Below are 16,877 nucleotides of genomic sequence, written 5' to 3' on the forward strand. Positions count from 1 at the left end.
GCTTCTTAGTGATTCTTTCAATAGAGGTTATATATATGAATGAATAAAATACAACAGTTAACCTGTTACAGAGCTGTGTTTCCAACAGTAAAATGTTTTATATGATAACCAAATTACAGGGGAAAAAATCATAAAGCCAAATTATGTCTTCTCGCAGCTTTGGTTTTGACAACATACGTGATAATTAATTAACATTTTCAGCTTTGATCATTACCACAACTATTCATCCAGTTTTGAGACAATATTCTTTTAACTCAGGAAATGTATATTGAGTGGTTATTATGCTTCAGGCACTTATGTTCTAGGTTCTGGAGATACAGCTGTTGAAAAAATAGAGAAAACTCCCTGCTCTTATGAAGTTTACATTGTTATTGTGCTCCTCAAAAGTATTCAGAATTGTCACTACCAAATGCTTCTGAAAGTGAGGATAAAGGGAGGCAAAATCAGGAAGAATTTGTTCAGTTTATTTAAGAATCAAACTAGATCCCTTTTCTCACTCTGTACAAAAGACTGCCCTCATTCACCCCAGCAGGAGACTGGAGGTTTAGATCTTGGAGAGGGTAAAACAAAGTGTCTTTGGACTAGGATGATCTGAAGGTGGGTGTAGTGTATTGAAAACAGAAAAATTAAGTGAAAGCTTATATACTCATCTTCAGAATACTGACAGCTATGCCTATGTTCTTTAAGCAAAAGACTGGGAGAGATTTACCTTAGGAATCTAATCAGCCAAGAAGAATAGAGTTAAAGATACTGATGACAGGTAATTCCTCAGCCAAATGGCCTTATAAGGAAGCTCACACTTGATGAAATACAGTTGAGATAAAGCTGAATAAATTTCCTAGAAACTTGAGCAAAATGACAATGAGGTACCACATACAAAAGTAAACATGAAAAAGCCAGAAGTCTACTCTATAAGGTTCAACATCTGAGAAAAAGGAATTCCAGAAAGAGAGAATGAAGGGTTGGAAATTATCAAAGAAACAATTGAAGAAAAACTTCCCAGAACTTAATGAAAAACTTAAATTTCAAGTTTTAAAAGCTTACTGAGTAACCAACACAGTTAATGGCGATGGCTTCACACAAAGAACCATAACCATGAAATTTCAGAACACAGGGAGCAAGGAGGTCTCGAGCACTTTTAAAGAGAAGAAAAGAAAAAAATCTCAATTACTTATGAAATTTTAAGAACCAGAATATTTGATTCTCAACAGTAACACTTTAAAATAGATGACAATGGAGTAATGCCTTCAAAATGCTCAGGGAAAATTATTTCCCACCTAGAATTCTACATATAGCTAAATTATCAATTAAGGAAATGAGTAGAATAAAGTCATTTTGAAAAGTGCAAGTTCCTAAATAATGTTTCCTCTCAGGCACCCGTTTTCTCTTTGAGGATATGTTCCACCAAAACAGGAGAGTATATCTAGAAAGAAAAAACAAAACAAACATGGACCTAGAAACAAGGCATCCAACACAAAAGAAAGGCAAAATGAGGTCTCAGGATGGTGGTGAAAGAAGATGCCAAGAAAGAGTTGTGCAGTAGAAATAGCTATCAAGCTATCCAGACTGGAGCAGGTCAGATGGTTACAGGTAATATCTCTTCAAGAAGAAGAAATAGATTAAATCTGCATGTGGTCAAACATATTGAGAGGAGATTTAAGTAGTTTTCAGTGTGAGGATAAAATTATGATAGAAAACAAAGCTAACTGACAAAGAAGAATAGCCCACCAGGTAATTATCCTTTCAAGAACTTCAGGTGGAAAAGTGCAAGAAAGTAAAAGTAGTCATTGTTTATTAAATAGCTCATTTATAAACAGAATTAATCATAATACTATAAACACTGAATAGCAATTTAATCAAAATTAATATGAGTCAATTGCAGTGGCAGAAGACAGAAGTGCTCTTGCGCAGGTGATGGGATTTTGGGAATTTTTCATGTAAAGACATCAATAGGTAATGTCTAACACTGAAAAATCAAGAATCTCCACTAGCTATATAGCCATGTTATTTAGAGTTATGGAATTTTTTTAAACGACAGTTGATAACATTTGCTTCTGTGGAGCTTAGAAATGTGGGGGACTTGGGCAGTTTCAGGACAGAATATATATATTTATATAGATATATAAAAGAAGCTCTGTAAAACTATTTGGCTCCACGATCTATGAATATTATATATGTACAACTTTGGTAAAAATAAAATAAATTTTTAAAAATTGGGTCAATCAGGCATGTAGACATACAGTGGCCGAGTAAAGACCTATGAGCTTGGATTTTTATAAAGGTTGTTATTAATGCTTTCTGATGACATTCACAAAATCTATGATAGTCTCTATAGGTTTATAGGCTAAGGAGGATCTGTCTATATAAGCTGCATCTCCTCCAGAAAAGGAGGAAAATTAAGGATGCTCATTTCTCACAATGTCTAATGAAGAGTTGGATACATATCCACTAAATACTATTGATAGAATCTTGGGATTGGGAAATAGCCACATATATCATTTAGTTTAAATTCATTAACTCAACAAATATTGTTTGCAATGTGCTGTCAGCATTGTGTTAGATACTGGAGATTCAAAAATGAAATGAGATAAGGTCATGGCCTTTAATGAGCTTAAGGTCTAGTTCAGTGGTTCCTTACTTTCTCCACCTTTTTTTTTTTTTTTTTTTTTGTGAGGAGGATCAGCCCTGAGCTAACATCTGCCAATCCTCCTCTTTTTTTGCTGAGGAAGACTGGCCCTGGGCTAACATCCATGCCCATCTTCCTCTACTTTATATGGGACACCGCCACAGCATGGCTTGCCAAGCAGTGCGTCAGTGCGCACCCGGGATCCGAAACCACAGATCCCGGGCCGCAGCAGCGGAGTGCCTGCACTTAACCCTAACCGCTTGCGCCACTGGGCTGGCCCCACTTTCTCCACCTTTTTTGTTTGTTTGTTTCGCAGAGGGGAGTAGGAGATTTAAGAAATACAGGTAAATCACAACACATAATATAACAAGCATTCGTATGCCACTACTTAGAACTTACAACTGTTAACATTTGTCTTACTTGCTTCCAATATTTTTCCCTATAAGTAGAATTTATCAAAAAATTCACAAGTGACATAAATTTAATAATAATGATAGCAAATATTTATAAACTACTTAGTTTGTGCAGGCACAATTCTGAGTGCTTTCCATACAGTAACTGATGTAATCTTTAAAACAAACCCATGGGGTTCACGCTATAATTATGACCACTTAACAGTTGAGGAAAGTGAAGCACAGAGAAGTTAGTAACTTGTCCAAGGTCTCCTGCCTAGGAAGAAGTAGGTGCTTGAGATGGAAATTAGGAAGTTTGTTTCCAGAGTCTAGGCTGGCAACTACTAATCTGTACTGACTACCAATATGTATGCATAATGTATCTACATATTGTCCTTTCAATAAAATTAAGGAAAACGTTAAAGCACCTTTAATTATAACCCATGAGCCCATTCTCATCTCTACCTCTCTAAAGTCAAACACTATCATGAGTATATTGTGTATCTTTCCATCCCAGTTTTTACATTTGTATGCATATGTTTCTATCAACAATATATAATATTGTTTTACCTTTGTCAATTTATATAAATGTTATACTTACTTTATGTATTATCCTGAAATTTATTTTCATTCAATATGATGTTTCTGAAATCTATCCACATTAATATATATTAGGAAATATATTAGGATTTATATATCCTTTCCCCTATTTGTGGGCATTTAGATTGTTTCCTTTTTCTTTCCTAGAAGGTTTTTTTCCTAAAACATGGCTCCGTGTTCTCAGATGTATGTTGGGAGGGTATGCATAGTTAGTGAGAGCCATTTAGGTGGAGTGATTGGGACAGAATCCAAATTGTAGTGAATTAGGAGTCAGAGGTGAAGAAATGGAATTAGTACAGATAACACTTCCAAGAAGTATGGCTATGAAGTGAAGAGAAGGAGAGAATTAGGGTGAGAGCTGGACACAGATGTGGGTCAAAAGAAAAATTTATTTTTAAATGAGATAGACTTGAGCATGTTTTGAATGTCAGTAAGAGGGATCCACTTGAAAGGGAGTGGTTGAATACATAGGGAAACTAATGAATAATTGATCCTGAAAAAGTGCTAAGGAATAAGTTTTAAAGCACAAGGGCCTTTGAAAAGAAGAGTGATGCCTCCCACAACATAACTATAGGGAAAAGAACAGTGTAGCTGCAGATAATAGGATCAACAGCAGGAGATAGGATGGTTTTAATCTTTTTCTGTAAAGTGGCAGATAAATAGAGCATATGAAGAGAGAGAGAAAAAGAGAGTCACAGATTTGAGGACAAGGGAAATTTAGTCTATTAGATACCTAATATTAATGAAATGATAATGATTCTAGGTACATCTAAACCCATTTATATGTATTATCTAATTTAATTCTCACAAGGACACTTTGAGGTAGGTACTATTACCATCTCTACATTATAGATGAGGAAACTGAGTCACAATAACTTCCCTAAGTTTATTCAGATAGTAAAGGGTAAGGTTGAGATTTAAATCCAGGCCTTGGTAGCCATCCCCTTTACATCTATATTACACAGCCTCTCAAGATAGACCAGAACCATAAAAGGAATTGTAGGAGATATAAAAAGTTTTTTCTTATTCACATCTTTGCCAAACATATATTTGAGTCCCAGCATGATAGCTTGCATTCAAAATTATGAAAAAAATCAATGACATAATACATGGTATTTAGGCCTAGGGTATGCTTTCATCTATCTCTTCCTCCTCATCTTCTACCCTCCCCAAAACCTTAATACAAACACAAATGAATTAAAAACCATGACTGCTCCTGACTGTGGACCAGAGGTCATAATACACTTGCAAATTTTGTGATCTTTCAGCTGTAAATATTTTGTGATTAGATGTTAAATAGTATAGTTATATTCTCTTCACAAATTTTAGAAAAAAACCATAGGATTGTGATTATGAGCTGGAACTGAGCCACACTTTGTCTATGTTTTAATCCCGGCTTTGTCACTTATTAGCTCTGTGACCTTGCTCAAGGTACTTAATCTTTCTGTCTATATCTCAATTTTGCCACATGTAAAATGAGAATATTAATCTTTCTTATTTCATAGAGTTATTATGAAATTTAATAGAGTTTGTACAGTGCTTAAAACAGTTTCTTGGCACATAGTAAGGATGATATAAGTGTTTGCTAAATAAATAAATATGACCAATAGTTATTGAGCATTCACAGATGCTAAGTATATTCATAAGCAATAAAACCCCCGTAACAACTCTGAAAAGTAGATATTAGCCACACTTTATCTCAAATAATTTAATTATCTTATTCAAAATAGCAAAGCTACTAAGTGATAGAAGTAGAATTAAATATAGGGTTACCTGACCATACATTCAATACTTTTTTCCAACCGTAGGGCTGTTTCTTCATTTCCACTGAAATGAGAACACTGGGCATCAGAGATTTCTAAATTTAACACGGAAATGTCATTGGTCAGAGAATAGAGAAAAGACAAGTAGTAGGATTAGCAGGGCTGTAGAACTGATGGGGCTAGGTTTTTAGAGCAACCTGGTAAGTGGAATTCAGAAGGTAAAGGAGAACTTTCGTTGATATCTTCGCTTCAAAGTCCACAACCAAGAACTCTGCTGAGCTATTTCCTAGCTCATTATACCTTATAATAGAAGCAGCTACAAAAGTAGAAATCGTTTCCAGTTTTGCAATGACTTGATCAAATCTTCAGGATAGTGTGAATGTGAATGAAAATAGTTTTTCCTTCTATCCACTGCCCATATGACCCAATGAAAAAATGAACGTGGAGCTGAAACCCTTACACTCATGAGACAGGCTGAAAAAATTTTACTTAAGTCATTCGTGATTGGATAGGTTTTGGTTTAGTAACAAATAACCGCATAATATCAATGGCTTACAAAACAAAAAGGCTTCTTTTTCTTTCATGTTATGTTTATTGCAGGTCAGCTGCTGCTCTGCTCCATGTCATCTTCATTCCAAGACCCAGACATGTGGAGCAGCCTCTACTGAACATTTTTAGTCATCATAGCAGAGAGGAAAGAGAGCCTACCAAACTACCGCATTGCTCTTAAAACTGTTAGAAATAAAAAACGTTATGTCTACTCAAATTTTATTGCCCAAAGCATTTCACATGGTCACACTTAAGATCAATATGATGGGCACAGACTATTCGTGAATAATACAGTGTAGCACATTGCTCTACTATCACTAGGGTGCAAATAAAGATATGTTCTTGACTTAGAGGATGAGAAAGTCTTGCATTATGGATCAAGTTGAATAGAAGAAGTTATAGGTCAAAAACTACAGAGAGATACTATGCGGTATTAGCGCTTGCAACTAAGTATTGCTCTCATTAATGTTTCTTTAGGTAACCTTCTTCACATCTCTTGGTTAATGTGACAACATACTACTATGATTCTCATCCTATTTCTCTAAATACTTCTTTTTTGTGTCCTTTATAAACTTACACTGTCTCCCCTACAAATATAAATAGTTAAATTTTCATCTTTGATCATAGTTCCTTCCTACTTTGTAACTCTTCCTGGGAAATCTCATCAATTGCTATGACTTTATGCTGATGATCACAAATATCTCTCTATATCCCTGAATTTCATGTCTAAGGTGTCTACAGCACAGTCATCTACAAGATGAATCATAGCTATTCCACAAGTACCTCAAACTCAACTTGGGCCAAGTCAAACTTCTTTTCACTAATTCTAGGATCTACCCTCATTTAATGTCCCTATTGTCACAATTGTGGTACAGGTACTCATCTCCTTTCCCACATCTCTAAATAGATCTACCTGCTTTCAGTCTATCCTTTCCCTTTTCAAAGTGTTTTAAATTTCTAAAATTGTCATAGCAGCCATTTTGTATCTTAAAAGACTTTCACGATTTCCCACAGTTTTTGGTATACGGTCTGAACATTTAATACGGCACTTAAACTCTATAGGGCAGTGAATCTCAAAAAAAATTTTTTTTGAAAAACAAGTGACTTATCGTGTAAGTTTAAGGTATACAATGTGTTGATTTGATACGTTTGTATATTGCAATAGGATTACTACCATAGCTTTAACTAAGACCTCTATCATGTCACATAATTATCATTTCTTTTTTGTGGTGGGAACAATTAAGATCTAGTCTCTTAGCAACTTTAAAGTTTGTAATACAGTATTGTTGACTATAATCACTATGCTGTTCATTAGTTCTCCAGAACTTATTTATCTACTAGTCCCAGGTTTATTCCCTTTAGCAACATATTCCCAAATCCCCCAACACCCCCCCCACCCCCAAGTCTCTGGTAACAACCATTCTACTCTCTATTTTTATGAGTTCAGCTTTTTTAGATTCCATGTATAAGTGAGATCATACAGTATTTTTCTTCTCTGTCTGACTTATCTCACTTAGCATAATGCCCTCAAGTCATCCACGTTGTTGCAAATGGCAGGATTTCCTTCTTTCTCATGGCTGAATAATATGTATCTCACAACTTTTTTGTCTATACATCCGTTGATAGACACTTAGGTTGTTTCCATATCTTGGCTATTGTGAATAATGCTGCAATGAACATGAAAGTGCAGATATCTCTTCGAGATACTGTTTTTATTTCCTTTGGATAAATACCCAGAAGTGGGATTTGCTGGATCATATGGTAGTTCAATTTTTAATTTTTGGAGGAAACTCCACACTGTTTTCCATAGTGGCTGCACCAAATTTACATTTCCACCAACAGTGTACAAGGTTCCCTTATCTCCACATCCCTTGCTAACACTTGTTATCTCTTATATTCTTGATGAAAGCCACTCAAACAAGTATGAGGTGATATCTCATTGTGGTTTTGATTTTGATACCCCTGATGATTAGTGATGGTGAGCATCTTTTCATGTACCTGTTGGCCATTTGGACATCTTCTTTGGAAAAATGTCTATTTCCTCTGTCCATTTTTTAAATTAGATTGTTTGGAGGGTTTCTTTGTTATTGAGTTGTATGAGTTTTCTGTATATTTTGGATATTAACCTCTTATCAGATATACGGTTTGCAAATATTTTCTCCTGTTTCATAGGTTTCCTTTTTATTTTGTTAATTGTTTCTTTGATTGCTGTGATTTCTTTAATTTTTTTGATTGTTTTTTTTGTTGACTGCCGTGAAGAAGCTTTTCAGTTTGATGTAGCCTCACTTGTTGATTTTTGCTTTGGTTGCTTGTGCTTTTGGTTTCATATCAAAAAAATCATTGTCCAGTCCAATGTCAAGGAATTTCTTCCTCCTATTTTCTTCTCAGAGTTTTACAGTATCAAGTTATATGTTTAAGTCTTTAATTCATTTTGAGTAAATTTTTGTGAGTAGTGTAAGATAGGGGTCCAATTTCACTTTTCTGCATGTGGTTATCCAATTTTTCCAACACTATTTGTTGAAGAGACTATCTTTTCTCCATTGAGTGTCCTTGGCTCCCTTGTCAATATTACTTGATCAAACTTTATAAACATAGGTCTACTTAGGTATGATAAAAAAACTCTGAAGACTACATACCTCACCCACTCCTACTTTTCAGTGGGAAAAGAACTCAGTGGTAACAAAGAACTGTAGAGGATAAAACATCTATCGCAATAGTAACAATGCAGCAATTATGCAACAACAAAATGATTATAAAAAATAAAACCTAGCAGTATTTCTATAAATGGGAGAACTTTACTAACATTTTTTTAAACTGTAGAATTTTATAAATTTTTACAAGCTGTACAACAAGAGATCACCTCCTGAAAGCAATGAATATAGTATGGATGGTATGCTGATAATAAAACATATTTCCTAAAAATTAATAATTGCAGCTATCCATGTTTGCATGCATGGAAGAAGTCATATATTGTTGCCAGACACTGAATAAGAGCCAAATTTTGTACAAAATTCAGAGTCCTCAGTTAACCTTAGTAATTTACTTAATTTTAATAACTCTTAATAACTCACTTGGTCAATTACTGGTAAGAAACTTTAGTCACATGTAAAACTGAAAATCATTTACCCATAAGAATTGAATGCATAATTTGCATTTTTATTAGTTTTTGGCCCAAACAATGGGCTTTCATAAGAGAAACACAGTTCTATAATCTTTTGACATTATTCCAGCTTTACTTGTCATTCACCATGGCCATACCCAACTACCTTGCAGACACAGTGGATGACTTATTACTAAACAAGTCATTAATATCTTTAATCTTCCTGACTGTTTATTTTGCTACTGCAGTCTGGAATGTTTTTTTACCTTTCTTTCCACTTTTAAAAATTTTACTCAACTTTTTGAATCCTTCCCTGATTCTACCAATTAGAAATAATAACATTTATTTGTTTATACCTTCCTTATGGCTTTGGTAGTAATTAAATAGTTGGCCTTACACCGTATTATTTATGTGCGTCCCTCTCTCCTATTAGATTCTGCCTTTTTCGAGAGTAAGGGCTATGGTACATTCATTAGTGTATATTCTCTAATGTCTTACAAATGTTAAGTATCCATTCAACACAGATGTTTCATCCTTTATTCTAAATATTTAAATTTCATTTTTTCCCATTTTAAACTGCTACATAGCACATGAGATGAAATAGTGGTGGGGTAGGCTACCATGAACAATGAAAAAAACGAGAACAGAATATAAGGATGAGATTAGAACGGTTTATTTACCTTAACATATCTATGAATGAAAAGAAAAAATATCAGGAAAACAAAATTTCAACCAATACACTTCCCTAAGTAGACTTTGACAATTAACTAACAAATTTCATACATGCAAACCAAGGGATGCTACTCACCTGGCCAAGAATTGCTACTGTGAGCAGCAATACCAACTAATACATACAACATTACTAGAGAAAATAAAATGTTAAATGTGGATAATGAAACTTTTCACAAAATTAAATACAGATACAATTTATATCTATTGTTAACTGTCAGGTAAAAATAACAAACATCTGGAAAGATGGGAACACCTAACATACCTGCCTTGAGGTACTCAAGGCACATATGTGAAAGTGATGATGTGATGAAGGTGATCCTATTTCATATGACAGACAATTGATGAACTCATTGGAACATTTCTTTTCTTTTTTTTTTTTTTTGTGAGGAAGATCAGCCCTGAGCTAACATCTGCCAATCCTCCTCTTTTTGCTGAGGAAGACTGGCCCTGGGCTAACATCCACGCCTATCTTCCTCCACTTTATATGGGACACCGCCACAGCACGGCTTGCCCAGCAGTGCGTTGGTGCGCGCCGGGGATCCAAACCGCCGAACCCCTGGCCGCCACAGCAGAGCGCGCGCACTTAACCGCTTGCGCCACTGGGCCGGCCCCCTCATTGGAGCATTTCTAACTGTGCTTACCTTCCTTATTTTATTTTCCTAATATTGAAAACAGCGACATTTTTTGGTAAAGATTCTTGTACCTTTCATTTGTATCTCCTATGTGTCACTCTATAAAAGCTCTTTCACTAAGCAGAATGAATCTACAGTAAGCCTCTGTTCATTTTCAGTTACATGAAAAATAATGAATATATCAAATACTAATATTGAGAGTAAAAATGACTCACTAGTAATGAGATATAACGTCACTGGCATCACTGAAAAACACATGCAATTTTACCCCAGTGGTCCGTGTTATATCTGTGTTTCCTACTAACATAAGGCATGATTTTATTAGAGATTTTAACTTTTTCAACTTCAACACCCTACTCAAAAACTGAGCAAAGTTCAAAAGATGTACATTCAACCCTAATAAAAACTGAAGAACAACGCTACTGTATATTTTATATTATGGTTATTTGTCTGCAAAAGTAAAGTGATGATAACATTATTAATGAGAATAATGTAGCAAAAAATACATTAAAGATCTCTGTACTTATAATGCTTTGGATGACTCTAAAGGTTTACAAATAATACATTATTATTCTACCTTATTATAATTTAGTTAGACAACTTATAAAACTGAACCTAAAGTATTAGTCAATTATTTTCACTTTGTTTAGATTCAATCTCATTCTTTTAGACTGCTAGTGAGGAAAATGAAAACTAGTCTTTTAGCCATTGCACCAGTAAAGGTTAGGTTTTGATCATTGGTGTGTCAGTCAGAGTATACTCAGGAAGAGAGAACTAAAATCCAGTAGTTCATAAAAAAAGATATCATATCAGCAACTGATTAAAAAGATGTTGGAGGGTTGAAATTAAGAGAAGCTGAGGTGAACTAGAGGATAACAATTGCAGGAAGCCACCACTCCTATGACTGGAATGACAAAGGAAGAAGATAGGGATACCAGAGCTCACTGTATACTCAGGGCTTCCAGGAGCTGGAACAGTTTTTGCAGTAATTTACAAGTGGATCCTAAAGTTCATATGTAAATACAAGAGGCCCAAAATAGCAAAAACAATCATGAAAAAGAACAAAGTTGGAGGGAGGGCTCACATTTCCCAATTTCAAAACTTACTACAAAGCTACAGCAATCAAAACGTTGCAATAATGGCACAGAATAGACTTATAAATCCATGGAATAGAATTTAGAGTTCAGATATAAATACATTAATGGTCAATTAACTTTTGACAAGGGTGTCAAGACAATTTAATGGGAAAAGAACAATATCTTCAACAAATGGTGCTGATACAATTGGATGTACACATGCAAAAGAATGATTTATTTTTTATTTTACTCATTAGCAGTCTCAGAGAATGAGGTTGAATCTAAACAAAGTGAAAATAATTGACTAATACTTTAGGTTCATTTTTGTAATTTGTCTAACTAAATTATAATAAGGTAGAATAATATATTATTTGTAAACCTTTAGATTCATCCAAAGCACTATAAGTACAGAGATTTTTAATGTACTTTACCTCACACCATATAAAAATTATCTCAAAATGGATCAAAGACCTAAATGTAAGATCTAAAACTATAAAACTCTTAGAAGAAAACATAGGAGTAAATCATCATATGTTAGATTTGTCAATTGTTTCTTAGCTATGACATCAGAAATACAAGCAACAACAACAAAAACAGATAAATTGTACTTCATGAAAATTGAAAAGATTTGTGCATTCAAAGCATACTATCAAGAGAATGAAAAGACAACCCTACAACCCTAAGAACTCAAGGAAATATTTCTATATTATATATCTGATAAAGACCTAGTGTATAGAATTTAAAAAAAAAGAACTCTTACAATGCAACAATAAACAGACAAATAATCCAATTAAAAAATGGACAATGGATCTGGTTAGACATTTATCCAAAGAAGACATACAAAAGGCCAATAAGCCCATGAAAAAACTGTTCAACATCATTATCCATCACGGAAATACAAATCAAATCCACAACAAGATACCTCTTCACACCCATTAGGATGGCTGTAATAGAAGAAGACAAACAATAAAAAGTATTGGTGAAGGATGTGGAGAAATTGGAGCCCTCTTGCATTGCTGGTGAGGTTGTAAAATGGTGCAACTTCTTTGAAAAATGGTTTGACATAGAGTTATCATGTGATCTAGCAATTACACTTTTAGGTATATACCCAAAAGAAATGAAAACATATACATAAAAAAATTTACACACTAATGATCATGACGGTGTTATTCATAATAGCTATAAGGTGAAAACAACTAAAATGTCCATCAGTGGATGAATTGATAAACAAAATGTGTTAAATACAAACAATGGAATATTAATCAGCCATAAAAAAGTAATGAAATACTGATTCATGCTATAACGTGGATGGAACTTGAAAATCTTATGCTAAATGGAAGGAGCCAGATACAAAAAGCCATACTTGTATAGTTCCATTTATATGAAATGTCCATAAATAGGTAAATCCATAAATTAGTGGCTATGGGGCTATGGGGAAGAGCAATGACCAGTGACTGCTAACTGGCATGGTGTTTCTTTTTGTGATGACAATGTTCTGGTATTAGGTAGTGGTGATGGTTACACAACTCTGTGAGTATATTAAAAACCACTTAATTATACACTTTGGATGGGTGAATTTTATGGTATTTGAATTATATCTCAATAAAGCTTTTTTTAAAAAAGAATATAATAATCATCCGAGTCCCTCTACCCAGAATTAACTGCTGCTAACATTTGACATATATACTTAGAGTCTTTTGTTGCTTTGTTTTTACTTTTTAAAAATTCTCACACATAACAAAAGAATACATTTTCTTCTTAAAGTTATGATACTTCAGATAAAGCTTAAGTCCCCCTTGATATTTATGCTCATTCCTGAGCTTCTATCATAGAGGCAAGCACTATGAGATGTTTGATAAGTGTTTTGAACATTTAATGGGTGTTTGGTTTGTTTTTGTTTTGTCACCATGTACCTGAGTATTCATTTTATTTATGAAATATCCTCATTGCTTAAATCTTAGTGGAAGGCTGGCAACTATTTCTGATCATAGATTTGAAGTACCAGATATTCCTTGTCCCTACTTTCTATCAGCCCAAGTGGTCAGAGTACAGAATCTTGAAGTAGGTTCATTCAATAAGGTGATCTTGCCCAGGATTGTGAAATTTAAGGAGGGATTTAAAACCAGAACCAGGTGAGAAATGATGCAGGTGATAAAGTGCTTTGTGACTGTAGTGTCAGTGGTATCATCGTATTCAACCTGTTCTTGTAACGTGTCCTTGGTCCATTTTTTACTGCCTATCTTCCCTTGATGGTTGCGGTCTGTTTTTCAAGTCTAATTCTCTATTTACCTTAGTAATTTTTGAGCTTGTGCAATAACCCTCCAACAATAACCTTTTAGCTTTAGGTTAGTTAGGGTATTTTTTTTATTCCTTGAGTAAGAATTCTAACTAAAGTAGTATGGTCTTCAAATCTTTAAAAAAAAAATAGGTTTATATGCATATATGTGTATCCGTAATACACAAAACATTCTCTTATGTTTTCTAATTTATATAATTGATATCATGCTGCATCTATATTATTTCAATGTCCTTCATTCAATATACTATTTTTCAAGCCTATTAACATTGATGGATATACATCAAATTCATTCTTTCCAAAAGATATACAGTAGCCTGATGTGCACTTGCCATGGTTTATTTACCCGAATGCTGCAATAAATAGGCCCATGACAGTTGAACTTCAGGGAGCACCATTCACATAGTGTATGTGAATGGGATCTTGTGGAGTTGAACAGAGCACAGCTTGCCTACCTATACCTGGTGACCTTGGTAACATATGTATGTATACATATTTTCTTGTACTCATGTGTTTTTCTCTAGGTTTGATACCTAGAAGTTCAATTTCTGTATCTTGGGAGGTGTGTTACATTTTCATTTTCTATAGGTCTTGCTATTTTTTCATTGAATACATTGATTCATCAAATTTCCTTAATTTAAGGAGATTTAAGATGTTGGCTACATAGTTTACTACCAAGGAATCATAAACATTGCTTCACTTATTCATAAAACTTGTTCATGCTAAGAAAAACATTGTATTCCGCATATATGAGGTCATCTGTCTCTTATCTCCTTGAAAGTGTGCTTGGCCCTGACCACTAATAAAAATGATCCCCTAGATGTCAGCATCATGTCAGGGTGAGTTGCTCCCTTTTTTTGCTCCCCTCTAAGTTACAACCAGTAGGACATCCATAGACCAACAAAGGATTCTCTGCACAGCACGTCAGAACACCTGAGAGATCCATACATCTGTACATCTGAAGCTAGGTGGACTGGACCTCATGAAGATGGTGGAACCAGGGGAGCAGCTGGCAACTCGCAAGACTGAAGGCTCCAGGAACTGCAACCACGCCTGCAACCAGAGGCTCCAGGAACTGTGGTAATGCCTAAGAATGGAAGACCCAGGAACTAAAGCAGCCCACGCTCCTGGAAGCTCCAGGAACTGCCATAGCACCCATATCTGAAGGCTCCAGGAACCACAGCAGTGCCTGTGACCCAGCCTCCTCCCATTCCCCTGGCAGCAGTGCCTCCAACCCCAGCCCTCCCAGTAGTGGGGGCTACATCCAAGACCCCAGTACCCCCAGCAGCAGCAGTGGTGCTCATGACCTTACGCTCCAGGAATCATGACAACACTCATGATTCAGCCTTTCCCCATTCCCCAGCAGTGACAGTGACACCTGCAACCTGTGGCTCCAGCAACCACTGTGGTGCCCCAGACCAGAGGCTCCAGGAACAGTGGCAGTGCCGATGACCCAGCCCCCTCTTCCTCCCCTGGCAGTAATGCCTCCAACAGCAGCCCTCCCAGCAGTGAGAGTTGCATCTAAGACCCTGGAGCCACAGGCAGTGGTGGTGGGCCCATGACATGAGGTTCCAGGAACTTCACCAACACCCAAGAAAGAGGCTCCAGGAACCATGGTGGCACCTGTGACCCAGACATCCCACCCTCTATGACCATGACAGTGGTGCCTGTGACTCTGGCCCACCTGGCAGTGGTGGTGACACCACAAACCCAGCGTCTCTGGCAGCGATGGTGCCAGCACCCCTAGAAAACTCAGGAGCAGCAAAGCAGGTGGCACACATGAAAGCAGCTCCTGAGTCCACAAAGAGCCCAGTAAAAGCAACAGCAAAGCCCACAATCACAGTCCCCTCCAGCTGCAGTGGTGCCCACAACTCCCATCCCCCCACCCATGGAAGTTGCACCTGCAGACCCAACAAGTCCGGACGTGGTGGAGGTGCCTGTGACCCTGGCTCCCACACCCATCCTCCCCTCTCACTACCACAGTGGGAGAACCCATGACCCAAGTGACCCCAAAAACAGTAGAGGTGCCCACCAGCCCAGAGACCCTGGTGATGACACCCATTACTGTAGTGACACCACAAATAGCAAGGCACCAGCACCCTTGAAGTCACAAGCAGCACTATGAGGGCACTGATTACACCTCTGGCAGAGGCAATGGAGGGCAGAAAGCACAGGCTCTCAAATATGACCAGAAGGATGTCAGAATAAAAGATAACAAAGACTTAGCTAAATAAGAAAGGTGTTTGCTAATACAAATGCACCAGCAGAGGAACAACTCAACAAGCACCATGAAAACCTATGGTAACACAGTGTCAAAAAAAGAACATGACAATTCTCCAGAAACCAAACTTGAAGACATAGAGTATTATGATCTAACTGATAGAGAATCCAAAATAGCCATCATGAAGAAACTCAAAGAGCTACAAGAACACTTAGAAAGACAGTTCAGTGAGCTCAGGAATAAAATTAATGAAGAGGAGTACTTTGCCAAAGAGATTGAAATTCTAAAAAGGAACCAAACAGAAATTCTGAATCTGAATTACATAATCAATAAGATGAAGAAAAAAGTAGAATGCATTGGAAGTAGAGCAGACCATATGGAAGAGAGAATCAGTGAACTCGAAGATAGAAATCTAGAAATGATTAAGGTGAAAGGGGAGAGAGAACTAAGATGTTGAAAAAATGAAGAAATTCTAAGACAAATATCCAACTCAATTAGGAAAAGCAAATTAAGAATAATGAGTATCCCAGAAGGAGAAGAGAGGGAGAAAACACCACAGAGCTGAGAACTTCCCAAACCTGGGGAAGGAACTGGATATACAAGTATGTCAAGTTAATAGAACACAAAACACAAAAAGACCTTATCCAAGGCACATTATATTAAAACTGTCAAAAGTCAATGACAAAGAAAGAATAATAAGGGTGACTAGAGAGAATAAAATAATAATTTGCAAAGGAAGTCCCATTAGGCTTTCAGTGGATTTTTTAGCAGAAACTCTATAGGCCAGGAGAGAGTGGAATGATATATTCAAAATATTGAAAAATAAAAGCTGTCAGCCACGAATACTCTATCCAGCAGTTAACCTTCAGACATGAAAGAGAAATAAAGGC

Source organism: Diceros bicornis, chromosome X (genome assembly GCF_020826845.1).
Source record: "Diceros bicornis minor isolate mBicDic1 chromosome X, mDicBic1.mat.cur, whole genome shotgun sequence".
Classification (NCBI taxonomy): Eukaryota; Metazoa; Chordata; class Mammalia; order Perissodactyla; family Rhinocerotidae; genus Diceros; species Diceros bicornis.